Source organism: Herpailurus yagouaroundi, unplaced genomic scaffold (genome assembly GCF_014898765.1).
Source record: "Herpailurus yagouaroundi ecotype Mexico unplaced genomic scaffold, PumYag 250, whole genome shotgun sequence".
Taxonomy (NCBI): domain Eukaryota; kingdom Metazoa; phylum Chordata; class Mammalia; order Carnivora; family Felidae; genus Herpailurus; species Herpailurus yagouaroundi.
In genome coordinates this window covers 7,678,422-7,693,078 of record NW_024412467.1, presented here as the reverse complement: position 1 = coordinate 7,693,078, position 14,657 = coordinate 7,678,422, and the positions used below count along the sequence as shown (strand labels likewise).

The window sequence follows — 14,657 nt, the reverse complement described above, 5'->3', positions numbered from 1 at the left end:
ATATATATACACTTTCTATATATATAAATACACACACACACACACACACACACACACACACACTTTCTACAGAGCTTACCCCACAAGTGGTGCCCAAAAGATGATAGCAAATCACAATACACAGTATGGGATTTGGAAAGGACAACAAAGGAATCAAAATTTTGCCTAAGTTTCTAAGTTTGGGGATTGGTTAAATGGTGTTGCCACTCACTCATTTAAGGAATATCGGAAGAGAAGGCAGATGGGGGCAAGGGTAATGAGATAGTAGATTCAAGGAGAAAGATCTGGGCTGAGATGCACGCTCAACTTAACACACGTCTGATACAAAAATAATGCCCCCGTTCCACTTTTCATTGTCTCATGTTGTCCTTCTGGAAAAACTCCTTTTCTTTAATCTATGTTGCTCTCTCCCATACATGTCAACTCCTAAATTATTAGCTGCTAAAGAACTATATTTTAATAGTGAGAAATTGAAGATGTTAAGAACCCTGACATTCTTTCATGACCCTAAGAAGCCGGGCACCAGGACAGTGTGAAATCTGAGGATCACCTGGGGGTGAGCTCTTTGGCTGAGCTGGACAGGCTACACAGACAGCCAACGTCTCCAGCAGTATTTTCTGAAAAGAAAATGGTGGTGGGTTAATAGGAGGCAGCAGACATATTTGCTGAAGTGAATACCTAAGATTTTCCTGACATTTCTTCCTACCCAATAAATCAAATTAGCTACAAAACATCATCCGTGTAGCAAACCCGCCCCGCCCCTTCTTTTCTGTTTTTCATTTCAAATTAATATCAGATGAAACAATTAATGCCTTTCAGAGCATTTTCCAGATCAAAAACACACACTACTCACATGACAAAATTGGCATTTAAGGAGGAAAAAAAACAACTTTACTTAATGCAAAACTTAACTGAAAAATTCAAAGGCTGCCAACTGGGCAGGAAATTAAGGTGAGGTCTCTGAAAAGTCTCTCTACTCATCAATAGTAGGGAACAGCAGGAGGCTTGGCTGCAGTTTCCTAGATGTTTCCAACGTGAAGTTCTTGTTTAGTGAGGCTACAAGCTGTCCCAGATAGTACCTCTTTCCCCCCCACCGAGTATAAAATTCTATCAAGCCTCTACTCCAGAATTAAATTCTCCTCTTAGTAGGGCTTCTTTTCTGCTGTTTCCTATGACCTCATACTTTCTGGAACAGCAATTTCTGGTTTACAATCCACTTTCATTTAGCCCCTGAGCTCTGTGTTCAGTGCTTAGTAAGCAGAAGCTGGAGAGAGCTCAGATTCAGAGCGAAGGTTTTTGTGTTTGTTTGTTTTTATTTTTGTTTTTCCCTCAAATAGAGATAGGGATGAAGGGGTGTGAGACCCTTGGAAGAGTATTTAATAAGTGTTTATTCATCCTAACTGTGATATGTAACCAGAACTCTAAGCCAATGCCCACTGCTCACAACCGAACCCTGATATTGAGGACACAACTGCTTTTCTTGCTTTCAAAAACACAAGATTTTGTGTGGACCGTATATCCCAGCTCTATGTTTAATACCCGTTTGAAATTGGGCAAATCTTTACCAGTACTTTGAAATTCAATTCTCCCCCCTAAAAGAAAATGGAGAGCCAGATTTTCTCGCTGTGCTCCGCTATCATTCATGCCTCCATTTCAGAAATTCTCTCTTTTAACTGTAGTGATTAATTTCATGTCACTTAGATCATGGGCTGTACCTTAGTCACCTCTGTATTCCCAGGATTTGGAGCATTGCACGTTGTAGACGGTCTGTGAGATTTTCGAATGAAAAATGTTCCTGCATCGCAATATTGTCGAGTACATTAAGAGCAAGCCTTACAGTTACCTGAGCTGAAATGTGCACCTGCCTTGTCCTTCAGTCCCTCAGAAATAGAGGATGTAACAAAATGATGCTCAACATACAAAAGGGAATCCTCATGCTGTTAAAATGAATAAGGAAGTCAAAGCCAGAATTTCTAGCTTGGCTAATACTAAGGAGGCCTAAGGGACACTGGATGAGAATATATATCAAACTGCCTCCTAAAAGGGTTATAATGCCCCTTTGGAGAAAGTAGATGTGGTCTTCTAGGGAAAAAAAAAGTATTGGGAGAATTTACCATCCACACCCCTTTGCTGTAAAAACAATAGAAGAATGAGCATCTGCGGGAGAGGAATCCAAACCAAAGGAGGAAACAAAAGTTTAAGAATCAAAAGCGATCAGGAGGCACAGTGAGGAAAGAAACTGATAGTAAAAGTAAGGAAGGATTAGTTCTAAACAGCCATAGTAATTCAGATAAATGACTTCAGTGGGGTTTGTGAGCAAGGTGCAAATAAAGCACAAAAAGGAAACTAAAAAGAAAATGCAAAGTTTAAAGAACTTAATATCATTAGTTTTGTGGGGCTATAGTAGAGAAATTGTTTAACTCTAGACATTATTGAATTAAGAATGCCATAAGACAATAGAAATAAAATTAATAGATCTGTAAGTTCTAACCCAGTAAAAAAGAGAAAAAAAGGAAGGAAGGAAGAAAAGAAGGAAGAAAGGAGAAAGAAAGAAAGAAAGAAAGAAGAAAGAAAGAAAGAAAGAAAGAAAGAAAGAAAGAAAAGAAGAGAAAGGAAGAGGTAAGGAAGGAAGTGAGGAAGGAAATAAGGAAGGAAGAGGAAAGAAAAAGAAAGAAAGAAAGAAAGAAAGAAAGAAAGAAAGAAAGAAAGAAAAAGAAAGGAAGGAAGAAAGGAAGGAAGGAAGGAAGGGGTCAGGAAGGAAGGAAGGGAAAAGTTTCTATCAATTCAATTAAATCAGGAAAAGAGAAGCCGATAGCAAAGAAAAAACATAGCTACAGGAAACAAAAGATTACAGGGGTGCTTGGGTGGCTCAGTCAGTTGAGCACCTAACTCTTGATTTCAGCTCAGGTCATGATCTCATGGTTCGTGAGTTCAAGCCACACATGAGGTTCTCTGCTGTCAGCACTGAGTCCGTTTTGGAGCTTCTGTTCCCCTTTCTCTCTGACCCTCCCCCACTTGTGTTCTCTCTCTCTCTCTCTCTCTCTCTCTCTCTCTCTCTCTCAAAAACAAATAAACATTGTTAAAAAAAAGATTTCAAATGTATTAATAATCTCAATAAAAGTAAATAGATTTAAATTGCTGTTTATTTTCTGTCAGTGACCAAAATACAGAATTGAATCCAGCTACATGCTGTTTATGAGATACTTAAAATGTAAGTACACAAAAGTTTTGAACGTTAAAGGCTAAAAAATATATCTGAGAAAGTATTGTTAAAAATAAACTTGTTTAGCCACGTTAACAGCAGATAAATGAGAATTCCAGGCAAAACTTATTAAGGACAAAGAAAGTTATTATAATAATAGAGGAAACGTTTGCAAGACTTGCACAGCAATGCTAAATCCTTTTGGCAGGTAGTATCTTCACTTTTGTTACATAATTATATTGTATATAACTATATAGACAGAATTGCAATAAGGAACTGAAAAATGAAAAGTTAAAAATGTTGACCAAACTCACAAAACCAGATCGCCAAGCACATAAAACTTTGAAATTCTTAGAAAAACATTTAAAAAATTCAGAACACATAAGATTTGAACAAAAAAATAACAAGCTAGATCTAATGGACATATTGAACTCTGCGATCAACAGTTAGAGACTATACAATCTTATCCCCCACAAAATGAACATTAAAAACAATTTTAATGTTTATATATTTTTGAGAGAGAGAGAGAGAGAGAGAGAGAGAGAGAGAGCAAGTGGGGGAGAAGCAGACACAGAGAGGGAGACACAGAATCCAAAGCAGCCTCCAGGCTCCAAGCTGTAGGCACAGAGCCCGATGGAGGGCTCGAACTCACCAACCACAAGATCATGACCCAAACCCAGACGTTTAACCAACTAAGCCACCCAGGAGCCCCGAATTATGTTTTTAATTGGCCATCTGCTAGGTCACAAAAGAAATAACAACAACAACAAAAATTTACATGAGATCATGCTTTCTGATTTTAAAGCAGGAAAATTGGTATGCAGTTATAAAAGATAGCCATAAATTTACAGATCTGAAAATTTAGAAACTCATTTGTAAATTATCCTTGGGTCAAAGGAGCAGTTATAGAACCTGCAGAGTACAGTAAAACCTTGGTTTGTCAGCATAATTCCTTCTGGAAACATGCTTGTAATCCGAAGCACTTGTATATCAAAGCGAATTTCAAGAACGATTGGCTCAGTTGTGATCATGTGATGTTCGGCATCACGTATGACTCGTATTGCAAAACATTGCTCGTTTATCAAGTTAAAATTTTTTTAGAGATGTTTACCCATCTTGCGGAACACTCAGAGAACAAGTTACTTGCAGTCCAAGGTTTTACTGTATTTAGTACTGAAACAATGAAATATCACATAGCAAAGCTTTGTAATGTTGGTAAAATACTTTGGGCATGCAAATTTATGACTGACCTGTATAGATTTATGTAAATGAGTTCCAGTGCCCTCTGGCTTCCTAAGGGATCCACAGCAGGGGATCGGACCGAGTTTGGAAATTGATGTTAGGGGATTCATTCTCCTGCATTTAGCCAAGAGGTAGGCTGGCTGGCCTCGTCCCACAACAGTTTACTGCTCCTCTCGAAGGACTGGACTCTGCTTCACTCTCTGGGCTTCTGGGTTCCAGTAGGCGCTCCCTCCCCTCATCTCTCAGGGCCTTCGGGTTAACTACCAGCTGCTATCGGCCTTGGGTTACTTTGCTGTCTCTTGTGGTTCCCTCTACCCACATCTTTGTAAACAGTCCTGTTGTAAATAAACCCTCCTCAAATTATACTGTTTGGAGAGTGCCATCTGTTTCCTGTTGGGACCATGACTGAATCAGTGATACGGATATAATTTAAAAGACCTGCACATTCTTGGAGAAAGAGTGGGGGAGTGGAGGAAGGGAAGAAATGGCCCGGCTTTTTTGGTAGAACTATCACGTGGGCGTCGGTGTGGCTGGGTCTGGGAGATGCTGCTGTTTCTTTCCCAGGGCACAGTATGGATTCTTCAGGAACTCCTGCCCCTGGGTATCTCACCTGTAGCTTCCGTGGCCTGGCATCTCTCCTGCTGGCCACGCGTTGGCCACCATTGACTTGCCACTCAGATGCTGTACTTCCTGCAGGCGGGTAGCACCCCTTTCCCTCAGGTGAACAGTGGCAATACAGAGAGGAAATGTAATTGGATGGGTGAAAAGCTAGCATTTTAACTGAGGGTGTAAGATTGTATTTCTATATTTAAAAAAAAGATCTTTGTCAATGTCACTAAATATTAGCATCAATATTAACACGTGATGAAGATGAATGGGGGGGGGTCCAGTGATGTCACATCATTTTCTGTGTGTTTGAAAATATATCCTACTTAGGAAAACACCAGTGTTTAAAAAGACTAAGGTGATGAGGAGCCGGCACAGCCATGAGATTGCAGATTGCAGTGCCTTCTGCCCACTGCATCCCAAAGGTCCCACACCAGTTTGCCAAATGAGATGTTTCCTAGTTCCCTGGTATGCGGTCAAGATTGGGAAGGGAGGAGAGGAAGATGAGAAAGAGTTACGTGATTTCTTAAAGAGTTCGGGCCCCAGATTTGGTCACTCTCCAATCCCATAAGCAGGCCCTTTGCTTGGCTGTTTTCTCTTCTCTGATTTCTTTTCCCTTAATCGGATCTTCACCCCAGCAGCCACTGCTTCTCTTTGGGGAAACTTCAGCCCCTCTTTATTTCCTTATCTCTGCAAAACCACACTCCACTTCTCTGTAATTTAGGAAATCTATGAGCAGCGGGAGGTATACAGTTTGCCTTGCGGTCCTGGTAACAGGGTAACAGGACAGAGAAGGTTCACTGGGAATGTTTGAAGGTTGAAAAAAAGGCCACTATCAGGATTGAAACAAGAGCTTGGAAGCACTAATTATAATTAGCTCTAAGATTCTTCTGCATTAAAGAGACTGTCATGAACTTGAATCATACTTTTAAACTCGGCCTGTTCCATCAGCAGACTCCAAGATTTTCCCTTAACTATCAGCCAGGATATGTTTATTTGTATATGTATTTGTATAAGATGATATGGCATCTAGAAAAATAGAATGTCAAAGCACCGTCTTTCAATTTAGAGATAAACAAATTGAAGTTTTACTGGTTGTTAGTGTCAGGCCAGATTTGAAGCCAGGCTTTTCTCCGACTGCAGGTCTGGTGCTTTTTCCAATTGTTGGTTAAGATGTGTGGATACTTGTAAGAGCACAAAAGGATTTTTTCAGTTAATAAGTATAATATAATACTCTTTTAGCTTAAAACCTGCTTAGAATCTGCTTATTCTTACAAAGCTTGGGAGTATTTCAGCATCATATAGTACTTCTGATTTACGTATGTTGGGCTTTACATTGGAAGAGCACAAAAACATGTCAACTAATAAGTATCTTCAGATGCTAAAGCTCTGATAGCAGAAAATACAAAAAGCAACTGATAAATGGATGGGTTAAAATATGTATGCAAATGTCCCCCAATGACAATCGGCATACAAATGAGTAATTGCATTTCTAGATAGCTGGATAGACAGACAAAATTACACGGGGCATGAATGTTGCCTTCACATTGATAGCTAGGTCCATGGAACAGTTGCCCAGGGCTTTAGTAGAGAGGCTGACCTTAGAATTCCCAGGGAATATGGACACTGCCTGGGGAAGAGTGGTTGATTCTGGTTGATTCTGTATAATGAATTCTCAGGCTGAGAAGTATGTGACAAAGGCTTCCCCCACTCTGTACAACAAGGCCACCCATGGGCTTTGGCAGACTCTATTTGAAGTTTTTTTTTTTTTTTTGAAAAATAAAGCCCTGATACCACATCTGAAATGTAACAGGGCCAAGCTTTGCATGGATTTTTCCCCTTCCGAATGAAGCCCCTGCCCGGCTGCTTTTATTTCTCCTTCTACATTTATTTTTGTTATATTGTATTGCTTCAAATCATTTCAAATGTTGTTAATGCAATATATCTTAGAAAAAATAGTTCTGAATTCATAAGCAATCCCTATGGCATGTCCTTGGCATCGGCTATAAAATTCCAAAGTACCTAATTTATTTGATTGATTGATTTTTCAATGTTTTAAAGGGTACCAAGCCCAACAGCATATAATTTTTCTCTTACTAAATGGAATATGAATGAATAAAAGATAATTGCATTTTTTTTGTATTCAGCCTGTTGTCTTGTGAAGTTTTTGGGTTTTTTTGTCTCTTCTTTCCTACAGTTCCGAAGTAAATGAGAAAGATCCTTTCTCTATTTATAGCAATAACAGCTCACCCAGCCATTCCTCAACAAGGTTCATTTGCAGGCCCAGCCCAGAACTCGACTCCTATGTGTTACCTCACCAAGATGCTGCAAATGACCCATGACGCCAGTGAACACAGATTAGGGAGAGACTAGGGCTTACACGGAGCTTTCCTGTTTGGTGGGAAGAAAAGCCTTCCTCTATTATTTCCTAGTTGAAAGATGCATCTCCATTCTCTTAGAGTTTGTAGACTTAAGCACAATTCAAAGAGATTAGGTTTTATTTTCCCAAGGAAGCAGGTGGATACAGCCTACACCTTCGATGATGGCCTATATAGCATGACCTTGAAGAGGCAACTCTTTTCTTATCTCCACTTGTCTCACTTCCATCTGGCTTCAACTTGGTTAACATTATGGGGTTGGCCAAAGGAACTGCAATCCTTATCTTACTGACCACAGCACTTGCTGTTTGTAATTCCAGCAAAAGAGCCTCAGGTGATTATGGAGGGGACAGAAGGCTGAAGGACAGGACCAAGTATTGTTATAAACCTGTTTCCCTAACATCTCCACTGTCAGCTGCTTACCACGCACAATGCAGTCCTTCCACAGCTCTGGATATCCATTACCTTAGAAGAAAGTCGGACGGTGGAGTTGAATTTACGAGCACTTTCTAGAGATGATAATAAACTCGTCTTTCATCTTTGAAACCTGGAAAGAACTTCAACCAGTTATTTGAAATTTTTAGTGAGTTAGTCTGTCTTGGAGGGGATTGGCATGAGTGAAGTAATTCTCTCTCAAAATCCATTTCAGGTTTCCTATATGATTATAAGTACCCTCTTAAATTTAGTTTGTCACACAGGCAAAATCACACCAAAATGTGAATTTTTCTTTCCAAGAATAATAAATTGGTTTGTTTTCATTTCTCTAAACTTAATAGAAAAGCACACTAGGGTGAGGTTAAGGGAAATGGTCCTGTTGTTTTGTTTTTGCCATAGGCCTTTGTAAAGTTCCAGAAGGAAAATTAATCAATGATGAAGTATGGACTGAGCAACGACCCTGTGCAACACTAGACAAGTAGTCTCCAACGTAATCTTCTGGGCTCTCAAGTTTTCTACAAGATTAATCTTCAAGGCCCAGCACCTCCCATGGGATCCTTATACAGATTGACCAGTGACCTCCAGATCTGTGACAAGACTGTATTTTTGTGGCCTTCTCAAAGGACATTGTATCACAGCTGTGCGGGAAATACTGCTGCAAGAGGGCTTAGCAGTATAAGTTTGGGCCCAAACACTGGAAGCCAGGAGCACTTTGTCAGTGGTCATGTTAAAACAGCAAAGGCAGAGAATATCTGAGAAATCACCTGGCTAATGTGTTTATGTAGTGAGCTGGGCATAAGGTGCAGACATGTCCTAGATTAATGACCTCCTTGTAGTGTGCTCATTGTCCCCAGACATTTCATTTATAAGTATCAGCACAATAAAGGATATTTCTGGGAGTGCCATTCTAAATTTCACCAGAAATCATTTTTTAATGGTTTGTTCCACCACCCACACACTTTATGTACTGGAGTGAATGAATAGATTTTTTCAGGTTAATTTCTAGTTTTGGGGTCAAAGACTTGTAGAGGAAAGAGATTTTATGATTAGAGTTCATGGTTTGCACCTGAAATAACTGTGCAACTCTTTCTGTCTTTGTTGTATTTCAAAGAGTCAGGCACTGCAGACTAGAGAGGGGGACCCAATGCTATGATGGTGCCCTGAAAGCAGTAATGTAGGAATCCCTTACATCGACCCATTATGAAGGGATGACCCAGTGTCATCAAGCAAAAACCAAGGAAACAAATGTAGGAACTTGGCATAGAGGCATGATGCAAAAGAGTGTAGAGCCAATAATTACTACTTTCAATGCAAACATCGCACTGATGAGTCAACCCGACCTTGGCATTCTCACCAATACCCCAGAGGACGAGAGATTCATCCTGAGAAGATATTCTTAGCTATGACTTTCTTCCTCTTCCTAGGAAGTAGTAGCAACATCTGCTGGGAGGAAAGGAATGAAGTGGGAAGGGTCCAAAGTGACTGCAAGAAGGATGTCAAGGCTCCAGGGCCCTATATCTGTCTTGGAGAAATACCCAGACTCTGAGAGTATCTCTCCCATGGGAAAGGGGCACACCTCCCATTAGATGGGGTGAACTGTGGCATTAGACAAATTACCTCAGAGGATTTATTCACATTATGTAATTCTGTATACATATTTTGTTCTATAAAAAATCTTCCCAAGGACACAAATTTAATATATCCAGAATGAGTAGGGAAGAGACCACAGATCTACACAAACAAATGAAAGACAAAAATCATATCATTAAAGAACTAACAAATAAATTAGAAACAGCAAGAGCCACAGCATACATCATTGATAATTACAAAGAGAAAGGTTTGAGAAGTACAGTGAAGGCTCATGAAAAATGTAGACATTAGGCAACAGAGAAAAGCTAGTAGTGATGGAATACAGAGAAGAATGATCCCATGTATAGCAATTGGACCTCCATGAATTTAAAAACTCGCAAATTGAGAAGAAAAGGTATTTAAAGGGATTACGAGAAAATTCCTTTCAGACAAAAAGCAAAAACAAAAACAACCTAAATTTGCAAAATTAAGAAAGCACACTTAAATCAAGACACATCTTGCTGCATTGGACTTGGATGCAAAATAGAGAATTTTTCTGTAATCCTGACAGAAAAAGTGAGTAACCTTGAAGAAGAAAGAACAGACTTCTCTTCAACAATGCTCAGTGACGGGAATCCGATATTTGTCCTCAAAGTTCCGGATGGAGGAAATTGTGACCATGAAGCCCCAGCATGACCTAATTGAAATCTAAAGGCAAAAGGCAGAGTTGAACAATGTGAAAGAAATTCACGGATTATCACTACACACTACATGACCCAGTCCTGATGTGTTCATTGTAACTTAAAAACAGCAAAACAGGGGTGCCTGGGTGACTCAGCAGTTAAGCATCTGACTTCAGCTCAGGTCATGATCTCACAGTTCATGAGTTCAAGCCCCCGCATCCAGCTCTCTACTGTCAGCGCAGAATCTGGAGCCTGCTTCAGATCCTCTGTCTCCCTTCTCTCTCTGCTCCCCCCTCTCAAAAATAAATAAACATTAAAAAAGCTTAAAAACAACAAAACAAAACAAAATAAAACCCACCCATATGATGACAAAAGTTCAACGAATTGTGAAATTATTGAAAATAAAGAATCAAAGAAGCTAGACGGACTTAGAGGGTGTGTGCAAACTAGTTTGCAGTTTATTGTTATAAAGTAGAATGTAAACAAATGAAACCTTGAGAATATGAAACAATAATTAACAAGATCAGGAGGAGAAAGGGGGGCAGACAGAGAAAGTGGCAGGAGCATTAGTGCTCTTATCTTCATAGTGGGGAGTCAATCTACTATGTCCAGTGAAAATATGGCTAAAAACAATACTGATGCTTGTTTTCTCAGTTTTTCATAGATTATTTTCTTAACCTTAAAATGATTTTTAGACATTGATAAATCTGTTAATAGGTAATAAAGCAGAATTTCAGCTTTCCTTTTGTCTTCCTTCAATTTTTCTTCTATAATTAAATTCAAGAAAAATTCAATGTAATACTTACTATATAATATTTTAAACAGCATAATAGCATGTTGACATCTTTCTCTTTGCTTCCTCAGGTGGGATTTACATATACTGAAATTCATCTTTTTTTTAGAGAAACATTCCCTGGGTTTTGTCAAATGTCATGTAACAACTACCATAATCAACAAGTACATAAATATCTCTTTCATGACAAAAATTTCCCGTAGGTCTTTCTGTGGTCACTCCTTGCTCGAATCCCCTCCCTCTCCTTCAGCAAATGCCTCTGGTCAACCACTGGTGAATTTCCAGCCCCTATAATTTTTTTCTTTTCCTGGATGCCATAGAAAAGGAGTCATAAAGGGGTACCTGGGTAGACCAGTCGGTTAAGCACCTACTCTTTGTTTCAGCTTAGCTCATAATCTTCCAGTTAGTGAGTTTGAGTCCTGCATTGGCTTCTGTGCTGACAGTGTGGAGGATTCTTGGGATTCTTTCTTTCTCCCTCTATCTCTGCTCATCCCCCACACCTTCTTGCTTGCCCTCTCTCTCTCTTTTTCTCTCTCTCAAAATAAATAAACTTTTAAATAAATAAATAAATAAATAAATAAATAAATAAATAAATGGAATCATATTGTACATTTGAATCTGACTTTTATTTAGCACAATGCTTTTAAGATTTATCCAAGTTATTATGTGTATCTGTTTCTTTTTTATTGCTGCATATTATTCTATCGTAGGGCAATACCACCATTTGAGGGACTTTTCTGTGGTTTCCATTTTTCTTTATAACTCTGAACATTAACATATAGGTTTCCTATAACATTTGTTTCTTTTCCTCTTGGATAAATACTTAAAAATATTTTTTCCTGGTCATATAGTAAGTGCATACTGTTTAACTTTATGAGAAATGACCACGCTGTTTCCCAAAGTAGTTGTATCATTTTATATCACAACAAACAACATCTGAGAATTCCAGTTGCTCTGTATTCTTATCAACACTTAGTACTGCTAATTTTTTAAAGACACTTTTATTGGTATTTAAGTGCTGAAAATTGAATTTTACAATGCAGTATGCTAATGAACATTTATCACTTAGAAATTAAGATCCATAGAAAAAATATTGGCAGGAAAGAGCCACGTAGCATTTGTATTTGATGCTTAATTGTTGACAAAGTCTTCCAGAAAAACTCACCTAAAAAGAAGCATTAACTACATTCATCTTTCTATTTATTCCTTATAGGAATTGTCTACATCAGAGCCATATGGAAAAACAACAAACTCCAATCATCCCATGAATCTCATGCTTTACTAAAAACACAAATCCGCACGTAAGCTATAATGACAAGTAGAATATTCCTTTAATAATGTGAGTTATCTAGGGGCACCTGGGTGGCTCAGTTGGTTAAGCATCCTACTTCAGCTCAGGTCACGATATTGTGGTTTGTGAGTTCGAGCCCCATCTTGGGCTCTGTGCTGACAGCTAAGAACCTGGAGCCTGCTTCAGATTCTGTGCATCCCTCTCTCTCTTTCTGCCCCTACCCTGCTCATACACTGTCTCTCTCTGTCTCTCAAAAATAAGAATCAACATATAAAAATTAAAAAAAAAAAAAACAGTATGAGTTACCTAGAAGGATTTTCTAGAGAAACCATTAACATATCCATCAAATGTTGATTAGGAATCTTGGATATGGAAAGCATTATGTAGTCACTGATAGAAATATAAAGATGAATAAGTCAGTCTTTACTTCCAAGGGATATACAATATCTGTTACAGAATGAGTGGGTCGTTGTAGTAAAACGGGGACAGTTCTGGGTTTAGCAGAATCCTAGTTGAGCACAAAGGTAAAATAAAAATAATCCATTCTGAGGATTCAGGTGCAGTACTAGAACCAGTTCTGCTCAGTGTTATCATATTATATGATTTAAATAAGAGGCAAGCCTCTGTACCTCAGAATATGCAGCTTGTTATGTTCCCACGATAGCCTTTCTACCTGAGGAAATCCTGCCAACAGGGTCCCTGGAAAGTGGAACAGAGGACAGGGTGTTGAGTCAAGAAACCCAAATTACAATTCATTTGGTTGAAAAAATGACATTTAAGCTGCTTTCCACTCCAAGATTCCTGATGTCACTCCACTTAATACTGCTTCGTTTACCCAATCAGTTAGTTCTGCCTCCTGTCTGGGCCATTATTTTTGCCTCAAGCCAAGTAGTGGATTTTTTTTTTTTTAAGCAGTAGAACTTTAAAAGTGCTGTGCATACAAAAGGGTGTTCCTGGGTTCTGAAAACACTTACTATATATATTTTTTTTTACATTCCGACTGAGACACTGAAATAAAGCTTTTAACAGACTTTCTTACTTGATCTTTATACCTGTAAAGAAGTATGTAATACATATACTATGAGACGTTATGATCCCTATTATAGAGCTGGTGGAATTGAGACCCAGATATACATACGCATATATTTCTAATGGAAGACGTGCCAATGCATATTTCTAACGAGACTTATGTCTTCACTAAGTGTCTCTGTCACAAGGACACAAATCTTTTACCAGGTTATGAAATCTGCTCTCAACTCCCAGACATATATATTTTCGATCAAAATGGTTTATATCATGACAGATGGTCTATCCTGGTACATTTAATAATCCGAGCCTTGCATTATACAGTAGATTATTTAATTTTATGTTCACTTGAGATAACATTTCATCATGGTGATCTCCCCCCAGACTTGGAACAGATTGAGACTGAAGTAAAGTAGCACCTAATACCCCAGAAGTCCATAATCAGATACTTAGGACCCCAGAGATACGGCTCAGGCAGAATTCCACTCAGTGACACTCCAAGAGTTATCATCACGGACCCCGTGTTTACTCTGAGGCACTGAGCTCACACAGCAGGGAGGCAGTTAAAGAATATCTCTCTGCCTTTTGGCAAATTGTATAAAGCGCTTTTACCAGGAGGTTTGGAGACAGCAACAGCAGCAGTGAGCAAGGCGGTTGCATTTCTGAACGTAATCTGAATTATCATTACAGTAAAATAAAATTTACTAAATGGGCATTTAATGGTATTGGGGCAAGGCAAAGAAGCAGAGCTTTCATCAGGAGAAGCTGGGACAGCTGCAGCCCCTCACAAGAAGATCCCCTGTGAATTGTTGGCTTTTGTAACTTGTGACCTTGTGCTATTTATAAGAGAGTATTCCTCTAAGAGCCAAGATGTAAGGCATAAAACACCATTGAAGTATCATAGACTTTGGAGAGAGTGTAATGAACCTCTGAAATTAGAAAATGATACCAATTCTGATGGATGAGACGGAAGTTTTCCCAAAAAATTAACCTCAGCCTTCCCTTCAGTGTACATACTGGGCATTAATTCTGGGAATTTGTCTTTGGAATGCGATTTTTTTCCTCCTCGTATTGACTGAGTGCCAGAAGTGTCTGAGATGGATCATGTTGACATATTCAAAGAAAAAAATGATAGCTCCTATATAATTGCACCTGCATTTTTTCCAAAGTTGTTGTTGTTTTTTTTAATGTTTATTTATTTGAGAGAGAGGCCGGAGGGGTAGAGAGAGAGAGGGAGAGAGACAGAATCCTAAGCAGACTCCCCACTCAGCATGGAGCAGGACGTGGGACTCGATCCACAACTGTGAGATCATGGCCTGAGCCGAAATCCAGAGTGGGATGCTTACCCAACTGAGCTACTGAGGCACCCCCAGCCAGCACCTGCTACTTATTTGCCTGGCACTGGGCAAGCATCGCCTCAACACCCATAATG

The 14,657-nt window shown here is 39.1% G+C and overlaps 1 long non-coding RNA gene across 1 annotated transcript in view; it reads left to right on the top strand.

Moving 5' to 3' along the window:
* Window positions 1–14,444, top strand: part of LOC121020537 (uncharacterized) — a 24,517-nt gene extending 10,073 nt beyond the window's left edge. Inside the window, exons 2-3 of the long non-coding RNA XR_005786184.1 lie at window positions 12,122–12,209; window positions 13,610–14,444. This is a non-coding gene — a long non-coding RNA (uncharacterized LOC121020537). The remainder of the gene's footprint in view (window positions 1–12,121; window positions 12,210–13,609) is intronic.
* Window positions 14,445–14,657: the final 213 nt, after the last annotated feature.